The following is a 10,888-nucleotide window of genomic DNA, read 5'->3' on the forward strand; positions in this document are numbered from 1 at the left end:
AATGAGAGCATTTGATCATTTAGGGAGATAGAGTAGATGAAGTTTAGTTGTTGTAGTTTTGTGTTTAGAGAGTTAAAGAAAAGTTATTCTATGGAGATAGTTGAAGTTAGTGATGCTATAGGAGTTTATTAGAATTGATTCAGAATGGATTTATACTGGATTACGGGATTTTAGGATTTTATATACTGTATTTTCATTTGGATTATTTTACTATTATTGCTACTGTGAAATGTGGACTATGTGTGTGTGTAAATATTGTGTGTAGACATGTAAATAAATTAGTGAACTTTAATACGGACTTATCATTCAGCACAATACTAAGGAAAGTTGGAACTTAAGGGAAAAACCGCTCGGACAATAATTATGTAGACACTCGGCAGTGTAAGCCGACTTCCCTGCAGCTCGGGCGGCGCTACAACTGGTGGCCAGCGGTGGGATCCGTGTTGATTCATGTGGATTTGTGAGATTCATATGGATTTAAATTCATGGATTTTACGGACCCTTCAAAATAGTGAATGAATTGGATAATTTCAGTGAAATTGAAAATGGAAAAATTTTCATTTGTGAAACATTATACCATTAAGAAAAATGGAGTTGGGTATGTGAAATATTTTGTGGACTTGGAAATTTACGATTTAAAGTGTACCAGATGTGATCACACATTCTCTAAATCTAAAGCCAAAAACAAAGTTATAATGGAGTGTGAATAATGTGCAACCTCAGTGTTCCGATTTTCCTGTCCTCGTTGTGGCAATGTGGAATACCGTTAGTATATTCGCAAAAATGAGTTATGTCAACGTATATGATTTAGATGAATCCGGAAATTTTGTGTTAATTGGAAGTGTTAACGTTAACATCCGAAAAGAATGTCCAAACTGCTATGTAATGTTTGTGAAAAGTGAGAATCGCCATTGTATTTACAGGAAAAATGGACACATCAGTAAATATTACAAGTGCTCGTTTTGTGGATGCAGAATCAAAGCCTACGATGAATTCTAGAGACTTTGTGTGATTTAAGAGTGTTAACTCTACCATGAACAAGTAGTTCAAATTATTGTTTAAACTGGATTTATTTACTGTGTTTGTTGCATTGACACATTGTGCATTAATTCTCAACACTATGTTTGGAGGGGAACGCACGACGTTTTCACCGAGAGATATGGAATTAACTGGTAATGTACCCTCAGCCAGCACACCTGAATTACCAGTAGGAACCTCACCAAAAACGCCAGGATCAACAGCAAGACGCAGACTTTTACCAGAATTTGATCAGGAATCACCATCACCTATTCTACCTACAGAATACAATGAATCTACAGCAATGTATGAGAACAACGTTCATTGCAAATCTTTGGAAAATAAGGATTCCGGATGGAGTTCTCTTCTGAGATTTTGGACTACTGTGATTTTACTGTGTGTGCTAGTGATTATTACTGTTTACCATTATTTTCCGGGATATCTACTGTATTGCCTTACGAGAGAAGTTCTGGTGATATCATTGTTCTTAGTTTTTGTCGCGATTCTAGTGAGTGCTGTGTGGAAAATGTGGAAGGATTATCGTAGTGTCGAGTACCTTTCCGAAGTCAGGAGACTACAGCCTAATAGTTCTTCAAGGAACTTTGCCCCGGAAACTGATCAACTGGTACTGACGAGTGAACAAAGCGCCAAATCGTTAAATGTTCAAATTAAACGAATTTTCAAAGGAGATAGCACTGATGTATGGAGTGAATTTATTCGCTACTTTGAAAATATATCTACTCTGAATAGATGGTCGACAGATATGAAACGACGAGTATTAATGACAACTTTCCGTGGTCAAGCAGAAACATTTGCCTATGGTTTACCAGATAGCATACTACAGAGTTACGAATCATTGGTGGAAAATATGGATCACAGATTTGGTCACAGGGTCATGAAGGAAAGCTATATTGCAGAAGCTAAGATGCGTCGGAAAATGAAAACAGAGTCATTCCGCGATTTTGGCCAGTCAATTGCTGATTTATTGAGGAGAGCCCATCCAAATAATAGAGAGTATGTTGAGGAGGCTAGTCTCAAGACCTTCATGGATAACTGCTCTGACAATGAGGATTTCCGTCCAGCTGTTAAGCGCACCAGACCTTCAAGTCTTCAAGATGCTGTTACTGCGGCTATGCAAGAAGAATGTATACGAATGACTGAAAACCTGAAGATGAAAGAAAGAAGAGTAGAAAGACCTGTTTATGATATTCGTAATTCTTATGCAAGAATTGTCAACAAAAATAACCATCCAGAGCGAGGTAGTTCTAAACAAGTGAAGCGGTGCTACAGGTGCAATTCCACAGGACATTTACTAAAGGACTGTCCGAATAATACACTTAACCGAAGTAAACGTGAAGTAAGGGAGCCTTTAAACGCGAGTCAGCCGAGGCAGTAGGCCATGCGTCGGCAAAGTTAAGGAAGCGGCCTTGTACTGTTAATCTACAATATTGTGATGTTAAGGAAATTGATAGTGAGACAACACCGTCAGTAACTGTGGCAACACAAACAGATATTATAGAGGACCTGGATTATCATTCTTATGGGGATGAAACTCAAAATGCCATACACATTCCTGGAGAATCTGGAATGAGGTTAAAAGGGTTTATAGAAGGAGCACCATTAGAATGGAAATTAGACACAGGAGCTATTAATACGTTCATAACAGAAGATGCCTACTACAGCATTCTTCCAGAACAGCGACCAGTACTTGAGTTAGCAAAGAAGAAATTCCAAGCTGCTGATGGAAATAACTTGCGTATTTTAGGAACATCGAAAATGTTGATATCATTTGCTGGGTTTAGTGTGATATTTCGCGTATTTGTTGGAGGTGTTAAAACAAGTTTACTTGGACTGGATTTTATAACAAAGTATAAATGTCAGTGGAACTTTGACAACAACTTGTGTATCCTGAAATGCGTATCAGATAGAAGTTTACAAGGATCTCATGTGTTTTCCATAGAGGACTGAGTAATTCCGCCACATCATGAGGCAATTGTTAAAGCTAGAGTTTACTCAGGACCAGGAGGAGGAATAGGAATTGTAGTGCCCTTGCAGAATTTTGTACTTAGCCATGGATTAGCAGTTGCTCGTGTGCTTGTGAGTTTGAATGCAGAACAAGATTGCATATATTTACGAGTATTTAATCCATCTGAGCAGGAAGTACGTGTAAAAGGGAATACGGCCGTAGCATTCGTTGAACCAGTTGAGAGTGTTTCATCTTCTGCCAACCTTACAGATGTGTGTAGTGTGGATGAGACAACAAATAGGAAATTGCCAGATTTCCTTGAGCCAGTGTTCACTGAGGGATGTGAACATTTGACTGAAGAGCAAACAAAGAAATTTAAAGATTTTCTCCTGAGTCGGGTAGAGGGATTTGCTGACCCGAGTAAACCAGCTGAGAGGGCACGTGTTGGAGAACATTTTATAAAGCTCAAAGAAGAAATACCTTTTAAAGAAGCTGTACGAAGAGTCCCGATCTTTAAACGTGAGGTTATGGATAATGAGATCAAGAAACTGGAAGAACAAGGGCTAATTGAAAAGTCTAATAGTCCTTGGTCATCTCCCCTTGTCTTAGTACAGAAGAAAGATAGGAGCTGAAGACTATGTGTAGACTACCGGAAGCTGAACGCAAACACCATCAAGGATGCTTATCCAATACCGAGAGTAGCAGATGATCTTGATTCCTTAGCAGGATCTGTGTGGTTTTCGTCTTTAGACTTAAACATGGCGTACCACCAAGTTCCCATGCACAAGGGTGATAAAGAGAAAACAGCATTTGCTACCCTCCGTGGAGGATTATATCAATACACAGTAATGCCATTCGGACTGTGCAATGCACCGGCTACTTTTCAACGTGTTATTGAAAAAGTTTTGAGCGGACTACAGTGGAGAATATCAGTGTTATATCTCGACGATATCATAGTTCACAGCCGTGACTTTGATACACATCTAGAAAATTTAAACTTAGTACTTGATCGATTACAAGAAGCAAATATAAAACTGAAGGCTAAGAAGTGCAACTTTTTCCAGAAGGAAGTGAATTTCCTGGGACATGTCGTATCTCAAGAAGGAACAAAGACCGATTCGTCCAAGATTACCTTAGTAAAAGAATGGAAAGTACCCAAGAATGTCTCTGAACTTAGAAGTTTTCTTGGATTGGCAGCATATTATCGTAGATTTATCCAAGGATTTGCTAAAATAGCAAAGTGTTTACACGCCCTTACCGGTAAAAATAGTACATGGAACTGGACTAGTGAATGTACGGAAGCCTTTGAGTTACAATTCTTGGTTATCCGTATGTAAGTGGAAGTGAGTTCATACTGGACACAGATGCTAGCAATGATGCTATTGGAGCAGTCCTGTCACAAATACAAGATGGTAGAGAAGTTGTAATTTGTTACGGAAGCCGTGTCTTGTCTAACTCAGAGAAAAACTACTGTGTTACAAGGAAAGAAATGCTCGCAGTAGTATATTTCATCAAACAATTTAAGCATTATTTACTAGGACGAGAATTCTTATTACGGACTGACCATGGGTCACTAGTGTGGTTGCATAAAATAAAAGAACCAGAGGGTCAGATGGCAAGGTGGCTCCAACAACTAGGACCATATACCTTCAGAATTGAACACCAACCTGGAAAGCAACATGGAAATGCAGATGCCATGTCCAGAATTCCATGTAATTCAACTTGTAGACAGTGCAAGCGTGAGTCTATAAATAGTGATAGTGACAAATTCTCTCATGTTAGTGAATTACGGGAAAAGTCTAACACAATGAAAGAAAAAGAGGACGTGTTTGCTCTTCAAAGACTTTTTAGTGTTAATGTCAGTAACTGTGCGCCAATATTAGGAAGTACAAGGAAGAGAGCTAACAGACCTAATAGAGCAAAAGCTAGAAATCAACCAACAGAACCATTAGATACTCAGAACATTCAAAAACATCAACGCGAAGATAACGGGATACGGATTATAATTCAGTGGCTAGAAAAAGGCGAGAAACCCCCATTATCAGTGATATCGTGTGAAAATTCTGAGTGTAAATTTTGGTTTTCCAGATGGGATTTGTTGTATATGGATCGTGGAATATTGTGTATTCGCTGGATCAATCCAGAAAATGAGGATTACAAAATATGTGTTCCGCGGAAATTACGAAGCGTTATTCTGTGGCAACTACATGATTCCAATAGTGCCGGACATATGGGAGAAAAGAGAACGCTTGCAAAAGTGCGAAATTCGCGTTATTATTGGCCAAGAATGCGACAAAGTGTGCATGATTATGTGTTATCCTGTGATATTTGTGAGGAGGAAAAATCCACCTAGAAAGAAAAGATCCTACATGAAGCAATATTTCAGTGGTGAACCGTTTGAAAGGATAGCAATTGATATTACTGGACCTTTTCCAAAATCGGACAAAGGATATTCTTACTTGTTAGTAGTGGCTGATTACTTTACCAAATTCATAGAGCTTTTTCCGTTGGTAAATTTAGAAGCAGAGACAGTTGCTGAAGTGATGTTTAAAGGCTGGATAAAACGTTATGGATGCCCTAGTGAAATTCATTCGGATCAAGGGAGACAATTTGAGAGTAACTTATTCCAAGGCTTGTGTCGGATATTCCAGATTAATAAAACTCGGACAACCCCATATCACCCGCAATCAGATGGAATGGTTGAACGACTGAATAGAACGATAAAAGATATGTTATCCAAATACATATGTTCAAACCAGACGGACTGGGATCGTTATTGGGATTGTTCTTGCATACAATACTACGCCACATGAAACTACGGGTTTGTCACCACATAGGATGGTATTTGGAAGAGAAGCAAAATTACCACTGAATCTCATGACTGAAAAAGATCTAACAAACAGTGATGCCGAAGTCAATGACGCAGATTATGTGCGCAACTTAGAAAACAAATTAATCGAAATTCATCAATTAGCGAGGGAAACAATGAAAATTAATTCCGAGAGACAGAAGCGAAATTTTGACAGAAATATACGAGAAATAACGTATGAAATTTGAGACTTAGTGCGCCGTAGTCAACCGAAAATTGTGGAAGGAACGAAACAAAAATTGGCTAGAAAATGGACTGGACCGTGGATTGTTACAAAAAGACTATCAGATGTATTATACCAGATTAAACACTCGGAAAATTCGAAACCCGTTATCATTCACTCAGACAACCTTAAACGATACCACGGCAGTAAAACTTTATCAGGTGTTAATTATGATGCTGAGCCAGAAGACCCTGACGTTTCTAGTCTGCCGCTCCAAGACCAGACCGACCCAAGTGTCTCGACACCCCGTACGGAAACGACCAAACTTCAAAAGGATGAAAGGAACGTGGATCAGGAGTCGCAGCTTACCACCACCTTGACACGCAGGGGCCGTGAAGTAAAATTACCAAAGCGCTACTTGTTGTGACCATTCTAAGAAAAACTTTTGAGATGCTATGCTGTGCGAAATTTGTGGAAGAAATATTATAAGAAAAGATAATTTACAACGACACATCAGAGAAAACCATTTGGACCAATTAATTGTGAACTGTTCGTATTGCCAACGTCCATTTTCAAGAAATTTCAGCCTTAAAAGACATTTACAAAGTTGTCATAAACTTTCTGACAAAAATGCGGGAAACGAAGTAAAACTTAGTAAGAAGAAGAAGATGTCGCAAGAAGAACTAAACGAGGCTAAGAAGGCAGTTTTCATTAGCGCAATGTATGAGGACATTACTCCTGTCAACTCGCCACCGCGCCCGTCAACAGAGTATGATCCAATCAGTGAAGATGAAGATTGGCCGTCCATTGGATCCGAGTTAGAAAATGAGCTTTTGAACTCAACAAACAACGCCAAAGTAAATGCGTTTTTAGAAGACATTTTAAATGGCAGTGAGGATGTGCATTCAAACCTCAACGAATCTAGTGACTCGGAAAATATCGTTGCGAAATCGATGCCAAATTCAACAACATTGACGGAAACCATAATCCTAAAAATGACAAAGAAAACAACCTATCAAAGTGATGGTAACTCGGAAATTGTTCGTGATACCGAAATCTCACATTCAGAAACTGTGAATCCTGATGAAGTGGACCTTGTGAGATTTGCGACTGACATTTTAAATAAAGTGCCAGAACACTTTCGTAATCAAAATGTGAAAATTGTCGAATTAAAGGATTAAATCTATTGTTACTGACTTAAATGTGAATATGTGAACTTATGCTTAACTGTGAATGTGTAATATGAATTTTATTGTCAATTATGTCTTTATTGTTGGTTTACATTATTCACAGATGAACAATCGGATTTGTTTTTATTAATGCTTTTTGTTTATTGATATTATTGTACATGTATTTGAAAATCTTTTATTACTTTTATTTGATTTATTATGTCAACTTGAAGTACATGTATTGCTGATTTTATTGTTATCTGTCATGTATGTTTTTCATTTTCATTTTTTTCAATGTTTCGCTTAGCTTAGTTTTTAGTTAGTTTTTTTTCTTTTATTTGAACGGAGTCAAATATTAAGTGGGGGAGAGTTGTAGAGAAGTTATATTAGTTGATTTTCAGATTCCGGATTGTTAGCTACTTATTCTTAATCTCCCATTTAGCTGTATCACCTTATCTATTAGTAAGCATAGTCAGTTTATTGCCCTTTAATTACAGTGATAATTAGTTAATCACGGGTGGTCCTTGTATAATTTTATGTATTGCCTCCCCACTTAGAGGGGGTAGAATTTTCACTCCCCACATTGTGGAGGCTCAGTTTACTATATAAATGAGAGCATTTGATCATTTAGGGAGATATAGTAGATGAAGTCATAAATAGACGAAAATATCGCAAATATATTAAGTGTACTTTAATTTTATAATGGATATATAATAAAAACAAATCAGGGCAAAGTTGCATCGCTCACCACTTAAGAAATATAAACATTTGATTTTTTAGAAACTGAAGAACTTCTCAATGAAGAGGCCATTAAGGCAGAAAAGAAAATCTTACGAGAGAAGGATTATGCTACTAATGAAGAGAGAGTGGAGGCCCTGATTAATTATTTTAAGAATCGTTTGGATAAAAGTGAACATCAGGAAAAAATGGAAAGCGAGAGAGAACAGCAACAGAAAGAGCTAAAGAGAGCAAAGAACAGGATCTGGAACTGAGTCCCAAAAAAGAAAAAAAAATCAAAAAGAAAATGAAAAGGGGAAGAAAATGGAGCATGAAAAATGCAAAGAAACTGGAAAGAAGAAAAGGAAACCAAAGACGACAAAGGAAATGAATCAGGAAAAGAAGATACCAAGAAAAAAGCTCAGAATCCAAAAGAAAGAGAAAAACAAGAGAAAAGGGCAGAAAGTAACGTTGAATTATTAGCTGCGAAAGAAATCTTAGCATCTTCTTTGTGCTGTCAATTTGGAGATCTCCCAGAGAAGGCTTCCCCACCAGCTGCAAATGAAGACACACCTCTGACATCCACTTGGGCTTTGTGTCACCCAGACTTAACAAATACAAGTAGCCAGTTGGACATAACTATTCAAGAGGATAGGCCCTTAGAGAGATCAAAAATACCTGGTAAATTCATATACATGGTTTTACATATGTAATAATGCTATTTACACTCTTGTTAATTTATGGTATATCACTGTATTTCTTCTCTCTACAGCAGTTCCACCACCAGCAGAAGTAGTTCAATTATTTGAACTGATGCTGAAACCTAGTGTGCAGGACTACATGCAGGCCGTCGTAAAACAATTTAAGTCTGGACAGTCTGAGAGCTGTGTGAACTCCCAGGTAGTGTATTTAATGGTCAGACATTATATAAATATCTTGCTACCCAAAACGTACATATTCATGACTTACTCAACACTGTTTTTAATTATTTGTTCAGATGGTAGATAAATCAGATGCAACTTTGGACCAGGACATAAGGATCCCTCCTATGATCACACAAACATGGACGCCATATACAAACTACACACAGCCATCCCCATGGTCCACACATGACACCTGCATATCGGAGCAAACACCACAGACAACACTTGACATACCAACACTCAAAACACCAACAAAGCAAAGTACAGCAGACAACACACAGTTTCAACATTTCACAACCTTACAGGATAACAATGTCAACTCAACTCCTCAGAGCTTTACGTCAACCCACAATATTCAACCACAGAACACACACACACAGTCTTTACAGAGCACAAACACATACCCATTGAATTTGACAAATCCATTTGAAAATGCAGTCACTCAGTCAGTACAGAACACAAATACACTTCAGAACACAGTCACACAGCCAGTACGGAACAAGACCTTGATGGCTCAAAGCACCACATCTCCAATCATCTCTACTCCAACCAACCTGCCAGCTACTCCAACTACCCTCCACCTATTCCAACTACCCTGCCAGCTACTCCAACTACCCTGCCAACTACGCCAAGGAGATCTCCGAGAAAGCATGCCTCATCAACAGAGGACTGATAGCCATGTTGAGTAAAACTTTTTTTTCTTCTTTTTTTAAATTTATAAACACCATTGTCAAATTTAAAAATGCTTTCCATTTTTTCACAATTTATAAGTAATTTGTTATTTAAGAAATAAGCAATTTACTTTGATTGATTGCAGATGACAAAACCCCTGGCTCATCACAACTTAAAAGTGAGAAGAGAATCTTTGAGAAAAGCCAAAGATGCTGCCAAAAAGGCCCATCCTACAAATATGGCGTTTACTTTGACGGCCAAACTTCTATAGGCCATATTCTCCTGGGAGGAATTGGCATCTAGCAGGGGTCAAAGAATCAAGTCCAAAAAAGGGGACCAGAGACCTGTTTTGCATAATTCCAAAATGGAAGTCTTAAAGGGTACAGACATGAATAACATTATTTCTCATAACTCTTTAATTTATCATTTTATCTTCAATGATGTTTGCAGAATTACAATGAAGAAATCAAGGATTGTCACTAGTAGTAGTACTGCATTTGCTGAAAAATTACAAAATTTTAATTCTTAATAATGAATAAAATTTATTATGATCTTTTTTTCAAAATATGTATCCATCTGGTGTAATCAGAACAGTGGATCATTTTCCGAGAAGAGTGTGAATGATGCCGTCACAGAGCAGGTGTCCTGTGCAAGAAAAAAGGTGAAGAGCAAAGTGAAAAAAACTGAGGATAAAGAGCCCGAAGTTTCAGAAGACTCCTGAAGTTATAGTCACAGAACTCGAGCTCTAATGCAATACAAGTTCAAGTAAATGATTTGATCTAAAAGACAATTAAAGTTTGAAATGAACAGTTTTAGTTAAACTTTTGGAAGTCAAATGTATTTTACATAAGTTTAATAAATAATGTTGTAATGTTATATTTTATATTGTTATTTTTCTACAGATTTTTAGGTGGAATATTTAAACAGATTCCATCTAAAGTCCGCCTGAATTCCGTCTAATATTCCACTAATGCTTTAGCAGGAATTTTAAGCGGATTTGAAAGGCGGAATTCATAGGCGGACTAATTTGCATTTTTCGCCTATTATTCCGCCTGAATTCCATCTAAATTCCACCTGAATTTCGCTTGTATTCCACCTAAGCATTATAATGCTTTATAAAGCTTTATTCAGACGGATTCCGTCTATACTCTCCGCCTGTTCCCCGCCTGAATTTTTTCGTACGGGTATATAGTCATATACTAGTATTTGTTTGCTGCTCGTAGAAATTATGATATTCGTTTAGAGAACTTTTTATTCCTGTGGATACATCACCAACACAGTCTCTGCTCTCATCCGAGGGAGCAGTCTCTATGTACTACATTGGATTCAGACCCGTGATTTAAGAATCAGCACCTACTTCCTGACTTGAGGCGTGTCGCTCTAACCACTGGG

At 37.7% G+C, this 10,888-nt stretch overlaps 1 pseudogene; it reads left to right on the top strand.

Moving 5' to 3' along the window:
* The first annotated feature begins 6,683 nt into the window (after window positions 1-6,683).
* LOC134264109 (uncharacterized) lies at window positions 6,684-10,217 on the top strand (annotated as a pseudogene).
* The last annotated feature ends 671 nt before the right edge of the window (window positions 10,218-10,888 follow it).

This window comes from Saccostrea cucullata, unplaced genomic scaffold, assembly GCF_032062105.1.
Source record: "Saccostrea cucullata isolate Sc308-1 unplaced genomic scaffold, CSIRO_AGI_Scuc_v1 ctg1161, whole genome shotgun sequence".
Taxonomy (NCBI): domain Eukaryota; kingdom Metazoa; phylum Mollusca; class Bivalvia; order Ostreida; family Ostreidae; genus Saccostrea; species Saccostrea cuccullata.